Genomic DNA, 26,272 nt, shown 5'->3' with positions numbered 1-26,272 from the left:
GGGCTTCGCTTCGCTACTTATTTCATTGGAAACTTTTCCTTTCACAGTTGAATGAAGTGGCCGGAAGCAGGAACACTGTCGGCCAAGAGAAAAGGCCGGGATAAACTGAATGAGCGGAAAAGAAGACAGCCCCGAGTCGAGGGCCGAGACCTTCGATAAAAAGGAGCTACAAGGACGAAGGAAAAAAAGAGGAAAGAGAGGGAGGAGAGACAGGAGACTGCAAGGAATAAAGTTCCCTGTCAAGTTGGGTGTACGGTGTCTCGAGAGACTGCCAGGCGAGTTTCCTTCAACCCCTCCCTCGAATTCTGACGTTCAACCCTCCCGCATCCCTTCGACCAGTTCCACTCTACTAGTTGTTGATTGTTCCTGGCGTAATTATAACTTCGACCGGTCGCTACTTTCTCGGATATAATTATTAATTACCGCGACGTCGAGGGGTGAACAGGGAAGGGGTGGTTCGCGACGGATTCTCCCGTAGGATCGTCGCGAAACAACGACACGTGAGATCAATCGACGACACGAGTACACCCCTGGGTCGTCTATGACGCTCTTTGTCTTTGTCCTGCGGATCGAACCGACAGGATTCCAGTTTGCTTTCTTCCGTTAGCCTCGATCGAAATTTATGGAAAGTCGATGCTGCCTCTTGAGAAAGAAGAGAAAGAATTGGAGAGGCAGGTTTATTAGGTATTGACGTTTCAGACGAGAGGTTCGAATTGAATAGAAGATACTCGAATACAAATTGCATTCTGTCCAAATATTCGCAAAATATAGATAATTTTATACTTCTTACCGTTTGATTAAAATTGGACACCTGGTTTAATAAAAAAGATACCGGGTTCGCAGGTTTTCATTGAATTTAATGAAGATCAAATTATCTCCGAATACGAGCAGGCTCTGAATAATACAAAGTACATCGAGCTTTGTAGTCCATTATCCTTGTAATCCATTATCCAACTGGTAGTTAGCAAAATTATGGATATGAAACCGCGTGTCTCATCAAAGTAGAACGATACAACGTGATCAACCACCTACGGTGGTATAAGAATATTAAAGCTGCTATTGAAAAAAATTTTACAATTTTTCAAACTCGCGAACTCGATTAAAATCAATAATAATGAAAATTTCAATTAGGGATGAAATATATTCAGCGTTAAAAAATTGATAATGAACGTACAATTCATGTTCCACTTGTTAGAAAATTAATATAATATTTTTCTTTCTATGTTACAAAATATTATAAAAGGAATTCAGATCGAATCCACGAAACTGACCCATCCATAGCATCCCCAAATCCTCCCTTTTATCTTGACCCATTTCTTTCTCTCGAATCCACGTTTCCCCCAAAACTGACCATCGTCAACCACCCTTCTCTCCCATCAACCACCACAGCTAACTCAATCCAAAGGATTAAAAGAATTTCATAGGGGGTTGGGGGATTGACGCAAGATGCAAATGCGGAGGAATTGCTCGCAGTACGGACAGAATGTGTAACGCAGCATATGTTGCGATACTCTGTGGTCGAATTTACACACATACACGTGCAGAGTGGTTCGGTGCACGCATGGCTACCGACACACTCGTGTCTCCAAGGGATCCTGGTATCTGCGCGAACAGTAAGAGCATCGATCACACGCCGGGGACAATATTGGCATGATAATCGGAAGGGATTCGGCACGGTTACGTAGTAACACGGGGCCCTGCACGGGATCGTGGAACGGATCAGGGGGCTGCAACGCGATTATTACACCGAGGGGGTTGCTTCATAAATAATAGTGGTTGGAAAAGCGGGCGCAATATGGCTCGTCTTCTGCCAACACGATTGTAACACTTTGTGGCATTGGTAGTTCTCTTTATTTCTATGGAATTATTCCTTCCTCGTGGATTGAACAGACTTTGTAAAAGGGGGTTGTTTATTTGAGGGCTCATTTTTTTTTAGATGCAGAAATCGTTACTGTCTGTTCTAATAAAATAAACTACCCATTAAAAGTTGTTTATTCCAATGCAACTTTGTACAGAATAAATTAATAACTTCATCCTCGATGAATTAAGAGAAAATTGAAAATAAAAGTTATTCTATTTATTTATGCAAGGTGTTAGAAAGTTTTCCTGAAATAACAAAATATTCTATGTACTCTATAAACAATGCAGGAACGTTGAAGCATATTTGTCTGCAACTCAAATAACAACAACAACCCTCGCCCCACCTGCGAACTTGCCCCCACAATCATGCGACCCCTATCCTGCGGACGCAAACATATAGAACTGTTGTGTCGAGCTGCACCCTAGTGTCGCGCAATCGTGTGCAACGTGCACACCATTTTGTGGCGGGGTGTGGCGCGATGCGGTTCCTGGTGAATCATGCACCACCCTCGAGGGATCCATCTACGATTAATTCCATCACTTGACACGGCTGCCGCGCGCCAAAACGCGCGCCCAACAAACATTTAAGCCGAGCATTAATCCCGATATGGCGAGTGGAAAATGAAGACGGCTGGGGACAAATGTCCCGTGAAGTTAACCGTCGAAACGCGAACTTATGTGCTTATTTTCTTTTGGATCGATGATTTTCAGGGGGATGAACGATATTGGATGATGTCAAACTGTTGGTCATCGATCAGTTGCTTCTTTGATACGAGATTACTTTCAGGAAATTGAAGACAGATGGAGAATATAATAACCCACGTTATTTGTTTATATAATTTTATAGTAAATGTTTCCCCCTGTGGCTGGGGGGTTTAGAATACAGCCACGGTATCCTCTGCCTGTCGTAAGAGGCGACTAAAAGAGGGGGGGGTTAGAAATGAGGATAGGTATTTTGCTTTTGAATCTATTGGTTGGTTTCTGCATATTAAGTATGATATAATTTCGTGACATAAAAGTATCACAAAATACCATGTATGGTACATTAATTTAAAACTTAAAATTTGGCAAAAATTAATATAAATTTGTTTAAGAAGATTTTCAACTGCAAGAAATTACAAATAAATCATCTTTGTGTTTCATTGCCTATAACAACCCCTTCCAAAAACATCACTGATGTAATAATTAATATATTAAAATAAAAAAGAAGAAAATTCCCCTCCAAAAATCTGAGTATAATCCATGTTTTGAAAGTGGAACACGTTCCTCGCCATACATTCTCAATGTATTCTGTACGTGCAGGTAAAATAAGTTGTTTCGGTGGCTCAATAATTTGAGCTTGGTAAACCGCGGAAATCCAGCGCTCCTCGAGCCAATTAGTCCCATATTATTTTATATGGGGCACGCGTTCAGCTCTACGGCTTCATTCCGGCCCGGCTAGAGTTCCGGTTTAGGCGAGAAGGAGGTTAAATGCTTGCCTGCGACGTGGTTTGCTTAGGGTTAATTGGACAGCTCCGCTAGAATAATGCGGCGCTTTTTTCTTTTTTTTTTAAGACACTCGTGTTCGTTTTATTGTGTCGCGTGCAACCCTTTTATTTCGCTGGTAATTAAAGCGAAATGAAATTTCTCTTGGTACTTATGGTGTGGGCAGGTGTGGGTTTAAACGTGGTAGAAAACACTGAGGTTTATGGATGTACATGATCCCTGTACATCTTTGTGATTTTCCTTTTATAATTTAATTTTAATATTTTAAAACTTTAAATTAAATTTTTATATAAAATATGCAAAACAAAATGTGTCTACTTTAGTTGAATAGAGAAATTTTCACGAATATTCAGAGTTTGATCGTTTCCTTGATCTGAAAAGGGTTAAATGATAAAATTTCTTCCTCGAAGCGAAGGAAAAAAAAGCGAATGAACAGCTCGACACGATCGTGGAACTGGTTTCAGTCACCGATATGCTGATTTATTAGTCGAAAGCTGGAGAAGGTAGTCTGATAAACGAGTAACGAAGAACAAGCTGTCAGTTAGCGAACTCTTCGATCTGTCTCGTTCGTCTCGCGAGGTGTCGCCATTAACTTTAATACCGGCCTCATTACACCGGCTGGCCGATATTAAAACGGTCGAGTCCGAGCCGAGCAAATGATTAATCGGCGTAATTGAGTTTACTCAATTCCGCGATCAATCCGATCGTCTGGGAAACGCAGCTTTAATATTCATTCCGAATCTCGTAATTGCGAGATAGATCCGTTCGAACGGTTTCCTCTGCTCGTTCTTTCCAGCTTCGTCGTTCATCCATATGAATCGAGGCGAATTCATGGAATCTCGTGCAGCTTTTAGTAGCTTGAACAGAAGCGAGTGAAAAACGATTGTAATCCCTTTCAAGATTCGTAAAACAAATTTCAATCGAACTTTGTGAAACGATAATTGATTCAGAGACACATAAGAGCCTCGGTAGTTCTATTATTAGGAACCGTAAAATATAATCTTCGGATGGTTATTTAATGGATGATCTTCAATGGAAATCGCTTAGGTAACGAAAGGGTTTTAACCAAGCTGGAACGGTGGCGCGTGCTGTTTTACGAGGAGCGTGTAACGAGCGCGATCTGAAACGCAAAATTGCCAGACCGTCGTAAATCACCAGCCACCCCGTCGACCGAGTTCGCAGCCTAATCAGTTTAAGTGATTTCGAAAGGTGCTGCTTTCCAGTCGGAAAGCGTACCACCTCCGCAACCTTCGCGCCTTCACCTCCATGGTGGTCCATGGGTACTGCGTGGGTGGACAACGCGTGCACCGAGTTACGCGTCAACCTTTTCAGCTTACCTCCGCGAGGAGGAGGAAGAGGAGGATATCTAACTCCTTCGCATTGATCGATTCCTATAGAATCGTATCTGTACAGGGGATCTCGATCGTTCCATTGTTCCTTCTCCTTAGACCAGGGCCTTCCTATTCCTGGCCTCGTTCGATCTCGAGCTTTGTGTCTCTCGGTGTTTAAAGTCGATTCAGTCTGACGTGATTTGTGACGCTTTGTTCCTCGCTTGTTTCTTTTTTTATTTCGCTCCTTTGAGTTGCGAGCTCGGTTTTTGATCGATGCGACTTCAATCCACAGCCTATTGGTACTAATTGTGTCTCGGGTAGTGAGTTACGTTTCTTCGTACCGCTATTTGTTCTCGTGCCTTTGTCTTGTATCGTTTGGAAGAAATTATAATGATTTCTATATTGGAATAATTTGAATGGCAGTCGATTGAGATTTTGTCCAGAATTGGGCTCTGAATTTAAAGCGATCTTTAATGAACGGATTTATCTGTTTTACCTTCCTATCTGCCAATCTCTACCTAATACGTTAGATTATCGTGGGTTATGGCTAATACGATCAGCAGTGAAACCCCCGATTACATATGCGCCGTTCTATACAATCAATTATGCAACAGGGCCCACAACTGGGCGTATTGAATTATTGCTAATGAGTTGGGTGATGTGATTAATTTACACGCTCGACCTTCTCGCAGAGTAGCCAGGTAACATTTTCCGAACAAGCTTTAAATAGCAAATTTCAAATTCCAATTTTTCGAACAGAAGAACGTCGAATATTAATTGAAAACGAAATGGTGAAATAGAAATTTTGTATCACCTTATACGGTGTCTTCGTTCGAACGTGCCTTGACAGTATAAATCGACCCTAACCCGTCCGGCACTTCCGCCCATTAGAGTGAACTGTTTCCGTGGTGTCGAAGGGCAGCGAACATTGAATTCGCGATAGCGAGCCGAAGCGAGGGGGTGTTACCGAAGGGTGTCGTGAAACGTTCGCACGGACATAATCGGTTGGGCCTGGTGGACGTTTTATCGGTGATACACCAGCGGCCCGATAAATCGCCGGGTAGAACTTTGCTCGCAATTAGTATGCTAATGAAGAGGAAAAAGGGGGGTGACGGGTGAGCGTTGATCGTATTGGAGATTAGAAATTGACTTGGCCAGGAAATATGGAAAACAGAGCAGTGTGGACGGCAAGATTGTTTTATGTTCAGTATCTAATTAATTGCTGTTAATAATACACTAAAAAATAATATATTGTAACTACCACCCTTAATTCCGGGTACCGCATGAATTTTTGAGGTACCCATACACCCCTCTTAATTAGTATATTCGTCTACCCCTTCATCAGAACCGACAGTGTGTATTGTAAAAATTTAATCAATTAGCCAGCCCATGAAGAAAAGAAAGAAAAAGTATCCAACAGGGACGATGTTTATCCGCAACATTTATTCGAAGCATCCATCGAAACGGTTAATCGCGTTTCCCACAGAGTGGAGGCGGATCGAAATGGCGCATCTGTTGTTCGTCCAACGGCAACTTTAAATCCTGCGTATTATTAGAAGTCTAATTTCGTTTCGCGGTCCAGCGAGCATTCGACGCAAGGGTAATCACGAAATGACTAGTGGCGCGAAGATACGCTTTCCTTTCCATCTCTCTTAACCGAAGGGCACAGAAGGGGGTGGCTTTAATGTTTTTAATCTAATTCCCCGCGTGCAAATCCAGCACGAAACTTCTCCCCCGGGGTTCGTGTCCGATTCGCTGGGGATTTTTGCATTGTGCAATTCGACCGGGGGTGCGGGTCTCCCTTTCGAGGAATGCCCTTACGATCGATCCTGTCTCCTCTACAATTTCATTTCTCACTGTACGAATTACAAATTTCATTTTTTATCGAAACATCTTCGCGTGACTTCTCGAAGGGGTGGTTTTCGGAACGTTCGAAACATCAGGAAATAAGAAGGTGAAAATTTATGTGATTCAGTAGTAGAACATTAACACAGGTGAAAGCGAACGATCCCATAAGTTAGGGGTAGGTGTTACGAAAACAAATCGAGGCCGCAGAACGAATTTCTTTGAATTCATCCACACCCCATAACCGCAGCCCTCCGTTCCCAAACCGAAGAATATTAAACACCGTAACGTTCTCGTAAATCATAACACCATAACCATAATCCTGACACCTTTCGAAACAGCAAAAGCAATTAAATCCCAGACGAAAACACTGAAACGACAGTGCGTCAGAAAAATATTAGCACTCTATGCTTTATCCCTGTTTTATAACAAATGAAATATTATTGTATCCTCGCAACTTTAATGACGTGCAGATACTTTTGAGCGATAGTGTACGATAAATCGAGCCCTGTTGCTAACGAGATCCTTTTGTTCGACACGTATTACCCCGTAGCACGCACCTTATATCCATACATTAATATCGACAAGCCTCGAGAGAGTGACGCATCTAACGAGAAACGATCCACGTGCACCCTGAGCAAGGGATACTTAATCTTTTTCGCCTCCCTATGGATATTCCTGCGAGACATTAAAGGGAGAAAGGGGCCCCTTGGAATATTTTCACACTCTCGCCTTGGACCCCCACTGTCGGAAGCTATTTTTTCTCCCTCTACGACCCCCCCATGTTTTGTAACTATTTTCCGCCACCTCGTGTCTCGTCTCCCTCGTTTTCCGATCCATGACTATGCACCTCTAGCAATAAAGCCTTCCACTTGCCGCGTATCTCGCGTCACGGGGCCCCTTCGAGGTCCGCGTCCAGCCTATGGGATTAACCAGACTGCAACGCTTAATGGACGAAGGGGGAATAGACGTGGCAGCGGATCCAATTTCTAATTCTACGCTCTGTAGATTTCGACCGGTGCACGAGTTTTACTCTTTTGTTCGGATGAACGCTGTTTGTTTAGGCTCCCTCTATGGTATGGTGTCTTCATTGTTGGCGACTCCCTGCATTAGATGGCTGAAGGGATGCTTTTTGTTACTTGGAAGAAGTTCGAATTTCTTGGACATTTTCTATGGGGATAAATTCAAGATTTCTTCCCTATCATTGTATTTTCGAAGATGGGTATTATATATCTAAAAAATCATACGATCATCAACCTAATCCTAACATTTGTTCAAAAATAAATTCCAATATACCAACGCGTTACCACAGTAGCGCCATGCTCGACGATCAATTAAACGCCTCCATTCAGCAAGTGTGCATCCACCCCTTTGGTGCTCGTTGAAAGAGCACCCAGAGAAGAAAGAAAGGGCGGTGCACGCGGTGTCATTCTAAAAAAGAACCATACACACGTCGGTCCGGTAACAGGTGCTACTTGCCCTGTGCGAAGGACGACCCTTCTGGGCCTGTCCGACGACCCGTGAAAGTCAGCATTCTCGTCCGGAGAAGTAAAAACCCTCGCTGGTACCTCGTGTCTGATCGCCGGGGCGTGTCCTGTTCCTGCGGGAACTTCGTGTACCGTTCCCCACGGTCAGGATGCACCGGGACGAGACACGCGTATCCCACAATTATTCAATGAATACATGAATACGTGTATATTCAACGGGGACTCGCTACGCGAACGAGCAGATGCATAATGCGCGTCCTCGACAACGGGTAATATCCAAGTAACTAGAATGATTTCATGGTTGGTCGACCCGAAAGGGGCCTGAATCGCCCCATGAAAACGGGACTGACGGTCATTTGCATGCGAGACGATGCGAATTTTTAAAGGTATCCTCGCGATAATGCTGTTCGAATTAAAGCAATGATTCATACGACGGTGTCGCGGACGTGGGTGGACGAAGAAAGGCGTTCGATTCGACGATGGGGAGTTGTGGGCGAGAATGGTGCACCTTTAGATGGTAACAGAGACGAGTGATCGAGTAATTCGTGGTTTTCGTGCGCTATCATTTCAGAGGAATTATAAAATGAAATGTCTCGTTGAAATGCAAAGTAAGGATAAATAATATTCATACGGGGAATGATTTTTAATTAAATCGCACGATCAGGGGGTTAGTGGATTGGGAACGGAGGGTGATCGAATCCGCCATGAAATGGTGCATCCAGAATCGGGATGGGTGCGCCGGGAGCAGGCCCGATAACATCGAACGACGCTTAATATCGTTTCCAGGGTGAAAGACAAAAGCTTCACCTGGACCCTTCTCACGGTACGCTCTCGTCGTCGCGACGCGTACGACGATCGAAGGAAGTTCCTGGAGGGGAGGATAGCAAAGTGGCGCGATCGGCCCTCCTAATTCAATCCCGTGGGATATAGGCAGCCCTCCTGGACGCCTCGCGTTACCCGCGGCGAGGCGTGAATCAGCACGGCTCGTGAATTATCCGGCTCGTTTATCGAGGAAATTGTGACCAGGGAAAGACGCGATGGACGCGTCCCATTGACCCTTGATCAATATTAATTAAAGGGACAATTTTATTCTAATGATTTTTAATATCTATACATGTCCTTTTATTTTGAAAAATATTAGAAAATGATCTTGAGTAAAGAAAATCCTTTTTAATCATTTTTAGGGAAACATGTTATCAACTATAGTCTTGTATTTTCTTCTTTTCTTATTTCAACTTCACTTATTTCACTTTAGAATTTCTTTCATTAACATAAGACACTGCTTCCAAAGAGTGCAGTGTACCAATGTGTTACAACGAATTGATTAATTTAAGACGTTATCCTTAAAGGATCTAAGAGGGGACAGGTTGTAGACATTGTCTGGATAATGGACACAGTGTAACCAGCCAGGTCGATCAGCGGATTTGAATGTTCATTCGTCCGTGACGGATCGCGGAAGTCATATCGTATGCGCGCGAGGTATCCAGTCGAATGCGTCTCGATCGATTCGACGGGAGGCCTGGTAACACAGCGGCATTAATTTCGGCGACGCCGCTTCATTATCATATAGATAGTGAGTACAGATCCAACAAGACTAGACATTCCAAGGGGGTTTGAATTTGTGCCTTGAGAACGAAAGCTAACTGTTCTATCCTAGTATAAAAATGTGAAATATCATTCCTCATTGTTAGTCAATGTCTCGATCTCAGCTTAGCGATATTATAGCAATAAAAGGAGCAGCAAGGGGAGACTGATTTAACCCTTCTGTCAATACTAGATATCACGGCTTCACCACCAAAATCGGTGAGGCCGTCAGGGCCGCTGGCGTCGAGAGTGGGGGCTCTTGGCGCCTTTGCACGCGGCCCGAGGAGAAGCCGGTACCGGATGCGACCTCCGGTGTCGGCTATAGAGTAGGCAGCAGAGGGAGGTTTCAATTTAAACCTCCCCCGAATTGGGCACCTGTGTGCCAGGCGTGGAGGACTCCGGAGTAATTCACATAAGGTTTCGGAGCCCTTCATTAACGCCAGTGTTGGTCGCCGTGGGGTTTTAGTCAGTAAGAATCTGACACTCCCCCGCCGCTCTCCCCCAGGAGACGGTGGGGGGTCTTATGCAAGATTTCCCCATGTTAAAAAAAAAAAAAAAAAAACTATCTGCGATTCCAGATTCGAGAAAAAGGTAGCCGGCCACGACGTCGGCGAACCGGAACGTTTCATCTAGACTCTAGATTCTAGAGCCAGGCAAGACATAGTCAGTCTTATCGCGACCGCCGAGGCGTGCGGATCTATGAGTCAAATAAACATTTACCTTTTAATGATTTTGTGAATTTATTTAATTTAAGTACTTCATTTACATCCTTAGTGCATTGAATAGGGCCATCAGAGAGATGAAATTTATGATTTCATCCCTCCTTATAGGCCTCAGGCCACCCTTCCTAATTATTTAGTATTCTGTCCTTCTTTATGGACCAAGGCCCACTTTTCCCAGGTATTTATTTTCTGATCCCCCTATATGTGTCTCACAAGGAACAACTAAGTATTCCTGTACTCTCATATACTTTATACCACTGCATCCTATATATCCTTGTATCGTTTACATCCCTTGCATCTCTTTACATCCTTTGCATATTTCTTGTATCTCTTGCATATTCCATACATCCCTTGCATCCCTTGCGTATCCCTTGCATAATTTCCGCATTCCTTGCATAATTTTCGTATTCCTTGTTGAGTTTCTGTCTCAGGACTTTGCCAGTTCTTTATTTTTTCTCTCTTTTCATGGGCCTTGCTGAGACTACCTCTAAATTAGTGTATTCCCTTATCTCTTGTATCACTGTATCTCTTATATCTCTACATCCCTCATATTCCTGGATCTCTTATCCGCGCATTCCTTACACTCCTGCAGCCCCTACATCTCCGCATCCTTTATATCTCCGCATCCCTTACATCTTCGCATCCCTTACAGCTCCGCATCCCTTACATCTCCGCATCGCTTACATCCCCGCATGCCTTACATCTCCGCATCCCTTACATCTCCGCATCCCTTACATCTCAACATCCCTTACATCTGCGCATCCCTTACATCTGCGCATCCCTTACATCTGCACATCCCTTACATCTCCACATCCCTTACATCTCCGTATCCTTTACATCCCTGCATCGCAGAGAGAAAAATCATGCAAAATTTAGTTCCAATTTTCGCCCCCAGAGGGCGCTGATTCGAGGTCGAGATTTTAGTTCCAATTTTTGCCGCCAGAGGGCCAAAATTGGTGCATGGTTTAGTTCCTTTTTCCAAAACCAGATGGCGCTGATTCGACATCGAAATTTTAGTTCAAATTTTTGCCGCCAGAGGGCCAAAATTGGTGCATGGTTTAGTTCCTTTTTCCAAAACCAGATGGCGCTGATTCGACATCGAAATTTTAGTTCACATTTTTGCCGCCAGAGGGCCAAAATTGGTGCATGGTTTAGTTCCTTTTTCCAAAACCAGATGGCGCTGATTCGACATCGAAATTTTAGTTCACATTTTTGCCGCCAGAGGGCCAAAATTGGTGCATGGTTTAGTTCCTTTTTCCAAAACCAGATGGCGCTGATTCGACATCGAAATTTTAGTTCAAATTTTTGCCGCTAGGGGGCGCTGTTTTTTCGAAATTTTCGCGAAATTTGAACTTACCTTTACTTACCTTTACTCGAAGCAGTCTTTATAATATATTTATTATAAGGGATGCAGAGATGTAAGGAATGTAGGGATGAAAACACTGTAGGGATGAAAATGGTGTAGGGATGAAAAGAATGTAGGGATAAAAAGAATACAGGGATGTAAGGGATGCAGAGATGTAAGGAATGTAGGGATGAAAAGAATGTAGAGATAAAAAGAATGCAGGGATGTAAGGGATGCAGAGATGTAAGGAATGCGGAGAAATAAGGGAGACAGGGATACAAGGGATAAGGGAATCACTAATTTTGGGGTAGTCCCAGCAAGGCCCATGAAAAGAGTTAAAAAATAAATAACTGCCGATGGGAGGCCTTGGTCGATAAAAGGGAATAGAATAATAAGTAACTGGGGAGAGTGGTCCCTGCCACGCCCATAAAAGGGAATAAAATAATAAATAAAAGGGATGGTCAGCCGACGTCCAGGAGAGGGATAAAATCATAAATTTTATTCCCCTTTGATGAGCTTATTTAATAAGTGAAAGGAATAAATAAAGAAAATGAAATAAACTCCAAAAGGAAATTAGTAGTATACGTACGTTTGATAGGTTGATCCGCATCCTTCGGCGGTCGCTATAAGACTGAGGAAGTCGCACCACGTTCTGGGTTATATTGAGAAATAACTACTATGTATACTATGTTTATAATTTATGAAAGATCAGCCAGTTACTGAATGTTGTATAAATAAATAACTGAGAAAAGAAGTTGAATATCTTAAATAATTAAAATGAGAAAAGAACTTGAGTCAATTAAATAAATAACTGAGCAAAGAAAATACGTGCATTAAATAAATAATTGAGAAAAGAAATTACGTGCATTAAATAAATAACTCAGAACGAAAATTGTGTAAATTAAATGAATAACTCAATCACTTTTTTAAAATGATTTATTTACCAAAGGGTATGAAGTGAATACAAGTTTGTTTTATAATTATTTTCAGTCTTGTACTAGTTTTGATTAATTCATAAAAAATAAAGTCAGAGGGAGTAAAAATTGTGTAGAAGAGGGACTGATGAAACAGGCACGATTGTTGTACTGACTGTGTTCCGGACATGCAGACCTAGCTGCGCCTGGAGGTGTCTGGGACCCCGAAATCATGACCCCTGGAGAAGTGTTATGTCCAGTCTTTTTGTAACTGTAGTAGTGTAGTCACTGATGTAGATGAGTGTTTCGTCGAGGCGTTATTGGATCTCACGCGTCACACTGTAACGACACACGCACGTGCGTGTACGTGCTTAGGGTAAAACGCTTGGCTGGCCGTGGCTTGGGGCCAAGGAATAACGATCACGATGAACCTGGCCCCGATCAACCGTGCCAAAGGAGTTAATAGGCGAGACTCGATTCACCTCTTCACTTTCCGAGCTCATCGTTGTATTCTTTCGTTCGTAGACTGCGCGGAGATAACTGGGTAGATCGTCCTGAAAAGATTCTGGATTTAACATTTCCGAGCTAACATCGAAGGTAGAACCTAAGGGATTTGGCACGGCGAGAAACAAACGACCCTACGACGTTTAGAGTTCGCCAAATCAGAAGCTTACAATCGCAAAAGCTGAAATCCTCGGCGCAAGACAGGGATGCAAATTCTCTGATCCCAAGCCACGTTAGTACCACCAAAACTGGAAGTTATCCGAACCCGAATCATGCTACTTCCACCTAAAACTGCCAACGAAATTGCCTGAATCGACGTTGATCCCACAGGATATACCGCTTCCTCTGCCTCGCTCTGATCCCTCTCTTTCATATCTCCCACGGATACCAAGCGAACGGACGAATCGATGCGTTCAAAAATTCTCCTTCATTTTTACCATCGCCCCTTGTCCACCTCTGGCCCATCAATCGATATCAACGAACAAGCTATCGATAACGAGCTCAAAGCTCAGCTCGGTCGGTCGCGACAGAAAAGAGCATAGTCTATGAAAAATGCTCGGCGAGCATCGAGTTTGACGCGTCTCTCGGCCTGTCAGCGGAGATACGAAAAAGGGCATAGGTTATCAAGCGTTTCGATCAAATTTCCGTCCTCCATCGGGCCGAGTTTCCGACCCCTTCTGAAGCCAGGTCTACTTACGGGACGGCATGCATTAACTGCACTCACGATTCTTTGCTTCGTGGCCTTTCAAGGAAAAACCAGGGTGCTTAGATGCGGAACGGGAGGAAGTTGGCTACCCTGGACGACCTGCGACGATAATTTTCAGGCCTCCGTTTCGAGTGGCTTGCCACTGGAACGATAACTGCTACCTAACTCAAACTTGGCCATGATAACGCTTTGGTTGCGATGCGACTTTACCAAGTTTCGGTGATTAACCCTTTTGTTACGAAAGGTCACTGCGGGATAATTAGTCAGTTGGTAGTTGCTAAGTTTGGAAAGGTTATTAAAATTATTCGTTGAACTTTACTTCGGGACGTACAAAATTATTGCCCCCTTTTTATATATTTTAATAATATTCAAAGAGTATTTTACTGTAGGAGGCTCTCTCCATGGTCCGCCATCCGAGGGTTTGATGTTCTGAGGTTTCCTGTTATTTTTTTACCTTTTTCGTCAAATATTTTCTAAGTATAAGAAGAAAATCAAAGTAAAGAAGTTGATAGTGTTCTCTCAAAGTATGGAAATAAATAATAAATAATTGTATATAAAATTTTAACCATCGTTTCCCAACTATTTCACAAGGGGTTCTTGTGTGGAAGGATTTTGAATGACCACTATTTATCGTGAAATAGTTCCTAACCAGATTCTTCAGTTCAATGTTCCCTAGAATCGCTCGCTGTTCGCTTAACAAAGTTTCCCATCGCCTGGAGCGACCACAGGCAAGCGAATCCCATGCAAAACAGCGAACCGACACCATCCTTTGACGCGTCCGTAGCACGTTGCATAATTGAGGATGCGGACTACGCGTAAGAGCCGCTTTAACATTTGGCATAGTTATGCCGTGCCCGATGTCCTGGCCGTTGTTAAATTCAACGCAGACATCCAGGGAGTTCTGGAAGACCGTTAATGGAAGCTTGGTCGAAGCATCCCCTCGAAACCATATGGAATTTCCCATGCAGAAAATCGGATATCGGAAACAGAGAGACACGAGTGACCAAGGTAGAAATGCAGGTACAAATAGGAAATATTTGGAGTTTAGAGTGCTTGTAAATCACATTCAATGTATGAATTTGTATATTTTTAAAATAAAAACTTTCACCTGTACAGATATTTCTAATAATTTCACCCCCAACTAGATATACAAAATTAAAGAGAAAGTACATTCGCGTGTCGCTCCATTTAACACTGTTAAAAAAAGACTAATACGGAGAACTACCCAAGTGTTACACTTAAATTTAAGTTATTCAAAATAGAGTATAGAATTTTAGTTTAGAATTATATAGAATTTTAGTTATTCAAAAAGAGACAAATTATCATTAAAGAAAAAAAAAAAAAAACAAAAAAAAACAAAAAGTGGGAACCAAGGATTTGAACCGAGGACCTTTAGATGGCGAGTCATGTGTTTAACTATGGAGCGGATCCATGACTCGCAATCTGAAGGTCCACGGTTCAAATCCTCAGTTCCCAACAATTCTTTTTTATTTTTTTTATGATAATTTTTATCTAATAGTTATTCAAAAAGAGATAAATTATCATTAAAAAGAAAAAAAAATGTTGGGAACCAAGGATTTGAACCGTGGATCTCTAAATTGCGAGTTGTATGTGTGAGTTTGTCAAACTTCAGAATGTAAGGAGTAACTAACTGTAATTGTTAATATCTTTTAAACAATTAGCCATCTGCCCCCAAAAGGGGGTATAGGCGTGTTCAGCTCGACGAGCTCTACAAGCTTGCAAAGTTTCATTAATAAGTGAGTGTAACACTTGGGTAGTTCCCCATTTAATTCATTTTATGACGGAAAAACGTCCAATCAGCGACTTCATTCACAGTATACCACCATTAACCGTTTTCACTCGAGTCTGACATATTGCATACGGTGATTTCCTTCGAGGCAGCTCTTGAAAAGGTCGCCACGCCGATTGGTCGACAATGAAGGAGCAAATAACGCGTACATCGCACTGGGTCCATTCACAATGGCTTGCATAAGAGGTAGAACGAATGTAACCAGATACACGAGTTCGAGTTTTAGGTCTGATAGCGGATACCTGGTCGCCAGTTGAATGGGGAATAAGAATGAACACACGATACAGGTTTACGTAACGCGAACAAGGTACTACACCGAGTAAAGTCTGGTTTACATTGATAGAGTAAATGGTGGAATAAGAGTAGTAAAGAGATTGATTGAGCAAGTGGTTGGAAAGGTACTAAAGTCTAGTTTACATTGGTACAGTAAAACGACTCCTTTACGATACTCGTGTAAACTACTGGACAAGGTATTAGAAAAGCACTAAAAGGCTAGTTTACACCTGGTACTGTGAATAGGAAAATCATTTGCCTGATGAAAATTTTTTGAAACTCGTTAGAAAGATTGAAAGAATCACGAAACACTGCTTTTTGGTACAGAAAATGTTGGAATATCCTGTGAAAAAAATTGGGGTGACTTGAGATGATTGCATTAATTTGTACACTTAATGGAATAAAAGCAAATTCATAAATCAGTATCAGATGACATTGTTGCAAATGGACAGGGTGGAAAATGGAAGTCTGTCATAAATATACGTTTCATTATACTGTTATGTTGCAGCGCACAGAAAGAGGTCCTTTCTTAAAAAATTATGTTTTTCACGATAAAATAACTTTTATTCTTACCTATATAGTTCGGAAACAGTACAGAGGTTCACTGATTGCCAGCATACGCTTAAAAGTTCGAAGATTCGCGTGACAAGTGTGTTGATCGAAAAAGGCACTTTGTGAGCGGTTGAAGTGGTTTAGATATTAATATAATTGTTGTCATAACAAAATTGGCGACATGCAATTCGTCGATTACTGGAACGCTGACTGGGTGTGTTAACAATACAATTTGACGCTTACTGGAATGTTGGCTGAGTGTATTAAAGTAGGCTGTTTAACAGTACTCTGAGAGATGTAGAAATGTGGGCGGAACATTTGATCATTATCGAAGTCATAATATCGCCTGAAATAAAATTGAAAAGTGAGAAAGTTATTCGAAATTTTCATCAGAAGGTAATAAAGGTGAGTTATACCAGTGAAACTAGCGCTAACTAGCAACAGGATGATGTCCCTGCATTAATGGCATTCGAAAGCACGATGATCCTTAGGGTACAATCGCAATCCATGCGGTCGCCGAAAATTAGCGATTCCTCGAAACGCCGGCAAAGAGCAGCTGCAACTTTAACTAAATCCGCAGCTCAAAGCGACAGCGTCGTAAAATAATTCACCGTTGGCAAAGAGCTGTCGCATTCCTGCATTCTGATCTCGAGCAACACTCTCCGGAGACGTGCACGTGCATCCGTCAGAACTGGCATCGTCATAATCAAGATTCCGAACGATACACATCGCCAGCGAATGGAAATTGCGGACAAAGTTCGAGCTAGTGGATGGCCACTTTATATTCGGTCGTATCAACCCCCTTTCGTTATTCGAACATTGTACAAAAAGGGGTTGTTATAATATTTTTCAAAATATCTGTTCTCTAAAACGTCTCTAAATATTCAAAACATCGTTTTATCTGATTTAATTAACGAGAAATTTGTTAATAAATCACCGAGTATGTTTTAGGAGGAAGACGAAAAAAGGGGTGAAGCAAAATCTGACGAGCGAAACAATTGACTCGGCTAATACACCGGATTAATAGGATAAAGTGGAATTGCCGGTAATTGAAATGAGCTAAACGATTCATGGTTATGTCGGCGATAAAGTTTTACTACGACGGTAAAATTTTTATTTACGCCTGTCATCCCCTTTTTCGACCTCCTCCCGAATATTACCCCGACGAGTTTATACTTTACCAAGAGCCAGGGTATGTTTGTTGAGGTTGATTTTCGCAAAATTTCCATCAGTCATGACGAGTGCTTACCTGAAACAAAAAAGAAGTATACATGTTAGAAATAATATTTTAATAAAAGGTGCATTGATGCGAATGAAAATAACAATTACGAACGCCCACAATTTGTATCTGGAAAATTAATGCCCTTCACAAAATATCAATCAATTTTTCCTTCCAATATTTCAATCATCAGTCGTTCATTGTTAAAACGTATTGAATTGTAAAGGTGTTTATTACATCTGACCGAGCTAATTACATTCAGCTGGTGGAAAGTAACTCGCCGTGTTCTGGCACATTGGTACACGTCGACACAAACTCGCCTGGTACATATTGATTGACCTGCCCAGAGAGTCAACCTGTATGAGTTTCGAAACAAACTTATTCGAAACGCAATTCAACAGGTTCTCGTGAGTCATGTGTAAACATCGGTTTGTTCGAATTTCACGAGAATTTCTGTCGACGTTACATTAAAACACGATCACTGTAAAAATTTTAAATAAATCTATTATTCTCACAATATTTGGAATTTAATTAATTAAAACAAGAACCTGTCCTATCACTTATCTCCCAATAAAAATTTAAGTCCTGACTTACCCCTGATCAAACCCCTGCAGCAGAGAAGTAAACCACCCCCACAAAAATCCTAATTACGTGAATGATGGTAGATCGAAACGTTAATGATCGAATGGCGATCTTGTCGATCGAACAGAGGGAATAACGTGGCAACGATTCGCAGAGACCGTCGGTCTGTTTGCCGGGCATTTAACGAGGCCAGCTCGACGACGATACACAAGAGCAACCTGTACGCATTATACGGTGAATGAGACGGCAATCTCACCCCTAGATCTCGACCGCGACAGCAGCCAGCAGCTAGTGAACAGTTGGCGGGCAAGCGAGTCCTCTTGAAGGCCTACGAGCCGGGGCGAACTTATCGCGAGTAGCAGCCATTTGCGTTTCATGAGCTCTCAACTCGGTCGAGCCAAGTGAAATGCCGAGTAAAAAATTTATCTTCCAGTCGGGGCGGCTGATTACGTTATACACTTTCCTTCTTCGGGGTGTGCACCACCCACCGGGGATGGTTGGGAATTGTTATTTTTCGTTGATTCGAACGGAACTGCTTCCGAGGCTTTCGACCGTGACTTGAAAAGAAAGTTAGCGGAGATGAAAGGATTCAGAGCGGATGATGAGTTTGGAATTTTAAAAGCAGCACTTTTTTCTTTACCGTTGACGAGCTTTGAATTGATGAAAATTTCTCAAAGTGCCTTTTGTACAAAGATATCATCTAACCCTTCAAGAACAGTGCAATCATTCCGCATCAAAGCTCGTCAAATAATTTCACTCACCGTTCAGAAAAAGAAACAAAATCCTCGTTATCTACATCAGCGAGTTGGTAGCTGATCCGCTAAACGTTTGATCCTTTCTCCTTGGAGTGCATTCGGAATTCGTAGCCCGTAGGCTGTCAGCGTAATCCAGCAGGCACAACCGCGACTAACGAGCGGAGCACGAAGATGATGCACGAGTATTATCTGGTGAATGGGCCGCAATCTCGGTCCTAGATCTGTTAGTGTAGGCAGCGAGTGCACAGTCGGCATACCTTGCCAACCTTTTCGGCCAACATGACGAACGTAAGCGGATGTGACGCAAGAGATAGTCGTTCCGTGTCGTGGAACAAGCTTGAAAAAAGGCTTTCATTTTGAAAGACTTTTCAACCCCCTTTTTGTCGCGTGAGTTGAAATACAAAGAACCGTATTCAGTTTTCCACCTATCATACTTTCTTTCTTTATCCTGTACGAGCTGTATCGATTCCGTACACACACTCCCTGCCAAACCAGTTGTTATTTTAATAAACACGTTAAGGGTAGCGATTATCAACCCTCTAGACACTGCCACCCTCCGATTTTGGGTGGTAGTTATTCTTTCAGCTCGTGTTATCTTTCGTGGAAGTAATACAACGAGTAATTGAGTTAATGATTCTTCGGTGGAGGAGTGGGATAAAAAGTTGTTGGCTTTAATAGATCGTGATTGTATCAGCTTGTTTGAGCTTCCGAGAAATTTTCAGGTTACATTACACGTGATGTGATATTTTGAAGCAGAGTTTGTAAGTAGTAATTTACTGGTAATTAAAGATATTTTTACTGCAAGCTTTGCGACGGGGCTAATCTAATAAGTTGTTTCATTAATTTTAGATACACTCTATTTGTGTCATAGAAGAAAGCAACTTTCATAGAGTGAATGGTATCCATTTGCAATGAATGCAATTCCATTCCACGGTCTATGCACGTTATTCCCGTGAATGAATTATAATTCTCAACGATGGATGGCAGGCGTACGCCTAGCTTCCTTTAGCGATACGATGCACGTACCGGATAAACTCGCTCGGATTTTCGTCTAACGGAAAAGCTGCGCCCCCGGTCGCATTAAGAAGTGCATACTGGATGCGACGCAGGTGTTAAATATTGATGGGTGAGACCGGTGAAAGGAGAAACCGCGATCACGGGACAGCTGGGGAGGCAGGGGTGGCAGGTTACGTGGTGCGAGTCGATCTCTCGCCGAGCGTCAATTACTTTGTCCCGCGTGGCACCGAATGGGCTACGGTAATTACCACGGCAGCAATGTTCATGCATTGGATGTAAATTGCTCGGTTAATCTCGACTCGAGCTGAAGCGAACACTTTCGATCTCGTTTGTTTTGCATCTCAAGCCACCTAGTTGCCTTTTGCCTTTCAATCGAGCCTTCTTGATAGCTTTTCCACGCTGTCTCTATTTGAAACTCTACGTTTCATTCGATCCTGACAGTCTATCTACCAAAGAAATATACAAATATTTATTTTATTAAAATGTCACGCGTTGAAACCGATGTAGATTTCACTTGGACAAGCCGTAAAAAGAGATACAAGTTATACAAATTTAACTAACAAGTTGATCGATCAAACGGCGATGAAGCAACGTTTAAATAGCGAAACGATATGACAGGCTGTCAACGAACGATCGTAAGCCGATCGAGCTAGTTTCGATAAGGTGTAATCGGCAGGGTAGGCAATTATAAAATCAACACCGGCAATTAGACATTTTTCACGGGCAAATCGAGCGAACGATTACGCGGGGGCGTCTAATGAGCTCTGCCTCCGATATATATCAGGGGTGTCCATTTAGCGGCGCTAACGAGTGCAACGTTGGACGTGGTCGTTGCACACGTGTGTGTACAACTTCTCCCATGAATGGCTCGCAATCTCGCTCCAGGATCTCCTGCACCGTCCGTACCAGCGGCCAAGTGAACAGTTGGCGAACGTTGAAGAGCCCTGGCCTCACTCGCGGCAATGCGAGCTACCGTTTCAGATTAACATCTTCCCTGCGTACGCATACCAAAGCTTTCGTGACTGATTTTGACCCTACGTACCATGACGAGATATTCGAACATCGGGGTGCGTTGTCCTTAAATTTACAGTGATCGATTATCATGCAATTTCGCTGAACGCACCAGTGGTTTTAATTTCAAAAGGAAACTCGAAAGAAACATTCCTCGTTCCATCGCGAGACAAAGCGTTGGCAACAACAAATAGGAACAATAGAAGTTCAAAGTCGATGTTTGGAGAGATTGGAGAGGCAGCAAGTCACGCTGACATCTTGAAAACAGCGACACGCATCGTGCTCTTCGATTTTATCTCGAGACTCGGCTCTAGCGGAGAGGCCTCTTCGAAATTCTAAGCCAGACACGCGGCACTCGTGGCAACTCCTCGACAAAACGGCCGTGCTTCGCCTCGCGATCAACCCGGCTACCGGGATAATTAGCCGAAAAACCGACGCCGGAGGACGCTGGTCGTCGACAGGCTCGTTAATATTGCTGATTGTGCGTCGGACGTGGAGATGCGGCCATAACGCAGACATTCTGCGAATGATCGTGCAACTATTTTCACTTACGATCGAGCCTTGACCGTTGGACAATGGATGAAAGAACTCTTTAAAGAACCATCGAGGTACGATGTTTATTTTAATTTTTATTCAACCATCGCGTTTTCATACCGAAGCATTTCAATTTCTTCCACCAGGAAACTGGTCTCCTTTATTTTTCTTCCCGCATCAGCAATTCAGCGCAACGAATCTTCGTTTCCTGTCGATATTTTAATATCTCTACACCGTATCCTTTCACGAGCAAAATGAATATAATAAACAGGCGGCCGAAGAATCGCCAGGTATTTCGAAGCGAAATCGCCGTGGGCACGGAATTCATTCGTTCTTCTTCCTCGTCGAAGAAGAGGGGAAAAAAAAGGAAGATTCCCGTGACCGAGCGGCACACTTCCCTTCGAGGTAATTGTGCAGAACACAAGGGAAATCTCGTCGTTGTACGCGCGAAACCAACGGAGACGCGGCGCGCCGCGCCGGTAGCAGCTGGCGTTCTGGATCGTTGCTCCATTCATAGTTTCCTGCTCGATTGAACAACCTCCACTTGGCCGGTTGCTTTGATTCAAACCTCGATACCATGTTAAATTTTGCCTCGTTAATATCGTACCTTGGAGAAATTAACCCTTGCTACCGTGAATGTACCCCAAAATAAGACTTAGCGTAAATGTGTCACCCTTAGTCTTATAAATAACCCTCTCTTTCGGATTTTCTAATAATGTACAAGATTTCTTTTTATCAATAAAAGAAAGTAAAAATGAAACACAATTTTCAATCATTTAAACAACCCTTGCATGTCCTAATTTTGTTGAAAAATTGATCTATATTTAAGTAGATTAATTACCCCAACTAGATATACAAAATTAAAGAGAAAGTACACTCACGTGTCGCTCCATTCGACAATGTCAAAAAAAGTTATCAAAATAGAATATAGAATTTTAGTTTAGAATTATACAGACTCTTAGTTATTCAAAAAGAGACAAATTATCATTAAAAAAAAAAAAAAAAAAAAAATTGGGAACCAAGGATTTGAACCGAGGACTTTTAGATTGTGAGTCATGTGTTTAAGCACGGAGGGGATACATGACTCGCAATCTGAAGGTCCTGGGTTCAAATCCTTGCTTCCCAAAAAAGTTTTTTTTTTTTATCATAATTTTTATGTAATAGTTATTCAAAAAGAGACACCCTTAATCTTATAATTAACCCTCTCTTTCGGATTTTCTAGTAATGTACAAGATTTCTTTTTATCAATAAAAGAAAGTAAAAATGAAACACAATTTTCAATCATTTAAACAACCTTTGCATGTCCTAATTTTATTAAAAGGTTGATCTATATTTAAGTAGATTAATTACAGGTACTTGAAAGAAACGAATTCGGTCATGAAACGATTAAAACAACCTTGCTCGTCCATCAAACTCTACCAGCCCCTAAAATCCACATTCACCCCTATTCTGCAGCTCACCTCATCTTCACCGTCACGCTGCTGGTACAAATTTCACCGAGGCTCCAAACCATTTTCTCTAACCTACATATTTGCACGGTTCTCGACGAGGGCGTTCGCGTTACTTTCCGACGGATTTTCCTCGATTACGCCGTTTCGTTCGTTACATTTTCATCGCGCTTTCATTACACATTCCGGGGCCGGAACGTGAACGCGTTCCATCGCGCGGCGATTCACGGGAAATTAAGTAGGCTGACGTGATATACTTCCGTCTCAGTCGGAAGCAGGAAATTTGTTCAGTGACCAGAGAGGGGAGGAGAGGGGTGGGTTACCAGGCTTCCCCGTGAATACGTTTTAATCGTATTCACGGTATTCCCGTTCCCTATGAAAGTACCTTGAATACCAGTTTCCCATTTCTCGGCGCGCGCCGTCTGCCGTCAGCCAATTTATATGCAAAATTAGCCGACGCGGTAACACATGTTTAAAAGGCGAACGTCGAGGGAACAGAAAAAAAAAATGGAAAAAAAAATAGAGAAGGATCCGTATTATCACGTCGTCCTGGTCGAATTTGTATGCAGAAACGGGCTAATGCAATCACCGGCCTCGGAACAACGGTCCGACACAGAAAAATGTCACCCCCTCTTTCGATAATTTAGGGAGAAATGTTTTCTACCCTCGTTGACGTTTTATCATGAAATTGTTTATAGTTTCTGATCGTGATTTGGACGAATTTTTGTTAGAAAATTTGTATATCTTATTAGTACATTAATTGATCATAGGTACCTTTCTTTTTATAAATTAAAAATGTATTATGATTTTGCAATTGTTGAAAAATTGCATCGAATGAACGTTAACAAGGTTACGAATGCATTTCCATATCGTAATCGATTGATCGTCGAGTCCAGACAGTTCGACAAAACGACGAATCATCGGATAATCCAAAAGCAATGGTTATCTAATTAATGGGTACATCAAAGGGTGCTGGTAAAATTCACCAGGCATGAAATGCGACTGATATCCGCGCGTATTACAATCGTTTCCAATGACAGGTTTTTCACGTACTCGGCTCGTTCTATTCCACGTTTGACGTTCCGTCGATTCCGCAATGATTTATGATAAAATGGATAACACCCAACTCTGAATATTTGTTTCGACAGTTAATACCTATGCTATCTGACATTTCGAAACGCTAGAGTGTTAAAAAAAAAGTGATTTAATACCTTGATCAATCATTTTTGTCTTATTTTCTTTGTCGTAAATCAATTTTGAAAACGTGGCCTCGTTCAATACAATGGATCAAATCGATATAATGGATTAGGTTTGTTAGGAATAAAATTATTGTACAAAGAAATGTTATTTTCTTTCAATCGAATTTTCACTGGTATCGAGAAGAAAAGTGTATTAAAACGGATAGTGAAAGAGAAAGATTAACGGAAAAGCAAAGGGTCGTTGAGAAAATCGAGAAAAATAGGGAGGAGAAAAGGAAAAAGCGTACTCGAGCTTGGTTCAATTACCGAACGATCCTTCTTCCGAACTTTTTTATTCTAAAACGTAGCGCTATAATTGAGAAATAGCAACAACAATTTTTTATATTCCAACTTATAACTCTGCAAGAAGCTCTATAATTTTTCCACGGAGCTTCGTAGCTTCGAAGAAGTAAAACAGAAGCCAATAAATTCTAAGGGAAAAAAGTTTTTCACGCGAGCTGCTGTTCTATGTTACAATATTTCTGGAAACTAGGGAACTGTACCGAACGTAATTTCAACTTAAACTCCAATCCAAATTCGATCCGGCTTCGGGAAGAACTTTTGCAAGAAGCAAGAATTTTGCGATCCAACTTGGCTGCGATAAAAGTCGAGACAACCATCGCTCTAAAATTTATAAACTTTCTACGTATCTTCTTTAAATTCTCCTTTAGAAACGTATGTGATCCGAATTTATCAAATGCAAGGAGCTTGTAAACTTAAAAAGGAAAGTATTTTTGAATTTTTCTTTTTATGATCATTTGATCAATCAAGAAAGTTCGATCGATTTTCTTAAATAACAATCTCGGTTCTGGCTAGGGTTAAGGGATCAGAGAAATCGTTTGCACGTGGCACACCATAGAATCGACTAGTCGACCCTGATTAATTACAAACGTCGAACGATTTACAGTTCCATTATCGCGCTAACCGAACACTAAATGGAAACAGCGGCGCGTTGACCAACAATTGTTCTACTATTAATCGCCGGCCACATTGCGCCAAACCCTATGTAGAAAATCGATACACAACACCGAAACTGTTCGCTTTGGTTCGCGTTAAATTTCCAAGCGTCGCTTTCTATCGATTCGTTTTCTACGCGAATTAAGCCAATTGATTGACAGGTATATTCCGTAAATAAAACAGTACAGGTAGCGGGCATTTCCTCCTGTCGAAATCACGATTGAAACTGATATCTCGTGGAAACAAATCTGATGGCATTAATGGTACTGGATAGGTACCATTTATTTTTGGAAATATTCGTTGAAATCCATTGAGACTTTCCAATGTTTCAAATGGTATTGGCTCTTTTTCCTTTTAAAATCTTCAAATTTTGATTAGACTTAGATTAGTTACAAGTTCGAGTCTGATTAGATAAAGATAACACTTGGTGAAGTGAAATTAGTACAAATATCATAGTTTCTAAGTCGGATCTCCATTAGGTTCAGACTTCGTCTGGATTAACTATGGGTCAATTAAGTTGGTGTACTAATTACCCAAATTCTAAGTTAACTTCGACCTGAATTATGAATCTTAATAACTAGTTTTAAAGCTATTAAATATACACCAGAGAGTTTCATTCTTCGGTTAAAAATAACTCAGAACAGGAAACTTCAGCTACTACCATTTATTTATCGCTTTGACCCAAACAATAACTGTTCGAGGATATTATCCTTCGAAGGAAAAATGAAATGGAACTTTGGCTTCGGTTAAATGCACTTCCTCAATGTGCCTCTTTACAATAATGCTTCCGAGGGTGTTCGCCAACAGTTTCTCGTATTGGCAGCGTTTCGGATTCACCTTACAAACTTTACACAATTTTTCGGGCTACCAGCGAACCACGAGCAGCCGGGTTAACGGCCCGAGTTCGTCGATTTTCGTTTCGAACTGGGTCATTGCCACTGTGTCTCCTCGACTTTCTAAACTGGAATACACCTGCGATCCAACATCCAGCCATAATTCTTCTGACGTACACTTAATGTTCGATCTAAAGCGGGGAATATCTAGGTATTTATAGGCGTGTAAAATATGAAGACTATATGGTACTATGTAAAAA

The 26,272-nt window shown here is 41.9% G+C and overlaps 1 protein-coding gene and 1 long non-coding RNA gene across 5 annotated transcripts in view; one reads left to right on the top strand and one right to left on the bottom strand.

The window, feature by feature from the left end:
• Positions 1-10,273, top strand: part of LOC117604926 (uncharacterized) — a 79,106-nt gene extending 68,833 nt beyond the window's left edge. Inside the window, exon 8 of the long non-coding RNA XR_004581530.2 lies at positions 48-10,273. This is a non-coding gene — a long non-coding RNA (uncharacterized LOC117604926). The remainder of the gene's footprint in view (positions 1-47) is intronic.
• sli (slit guidance ligand) overlaps positions 1-26,272 on the bottom strand; it is a 284,825-nt gene that overhangs the window by 55,962 nt on the left and 202,591 nt on the right. The window lies entirely within an intron of this gene.

This window comes from Osmia lignaria, chromosome 5 (assembly GCF_051020975.1).
Source record: "Osmia lignaria lignaria isolate PbOS001 chromosome 5, iyOsmLign1, whole genome shotgun sequence".
Lineage (NCBI taxonomy): Eukaryota > Metazoa > Arthropoda > Insecta > Hymenoptera > Megachilidae > Osmia > Osmia lignaria.
This window is presented reverse-complemented; position numbering and strand designations above follow the sequence as displayed.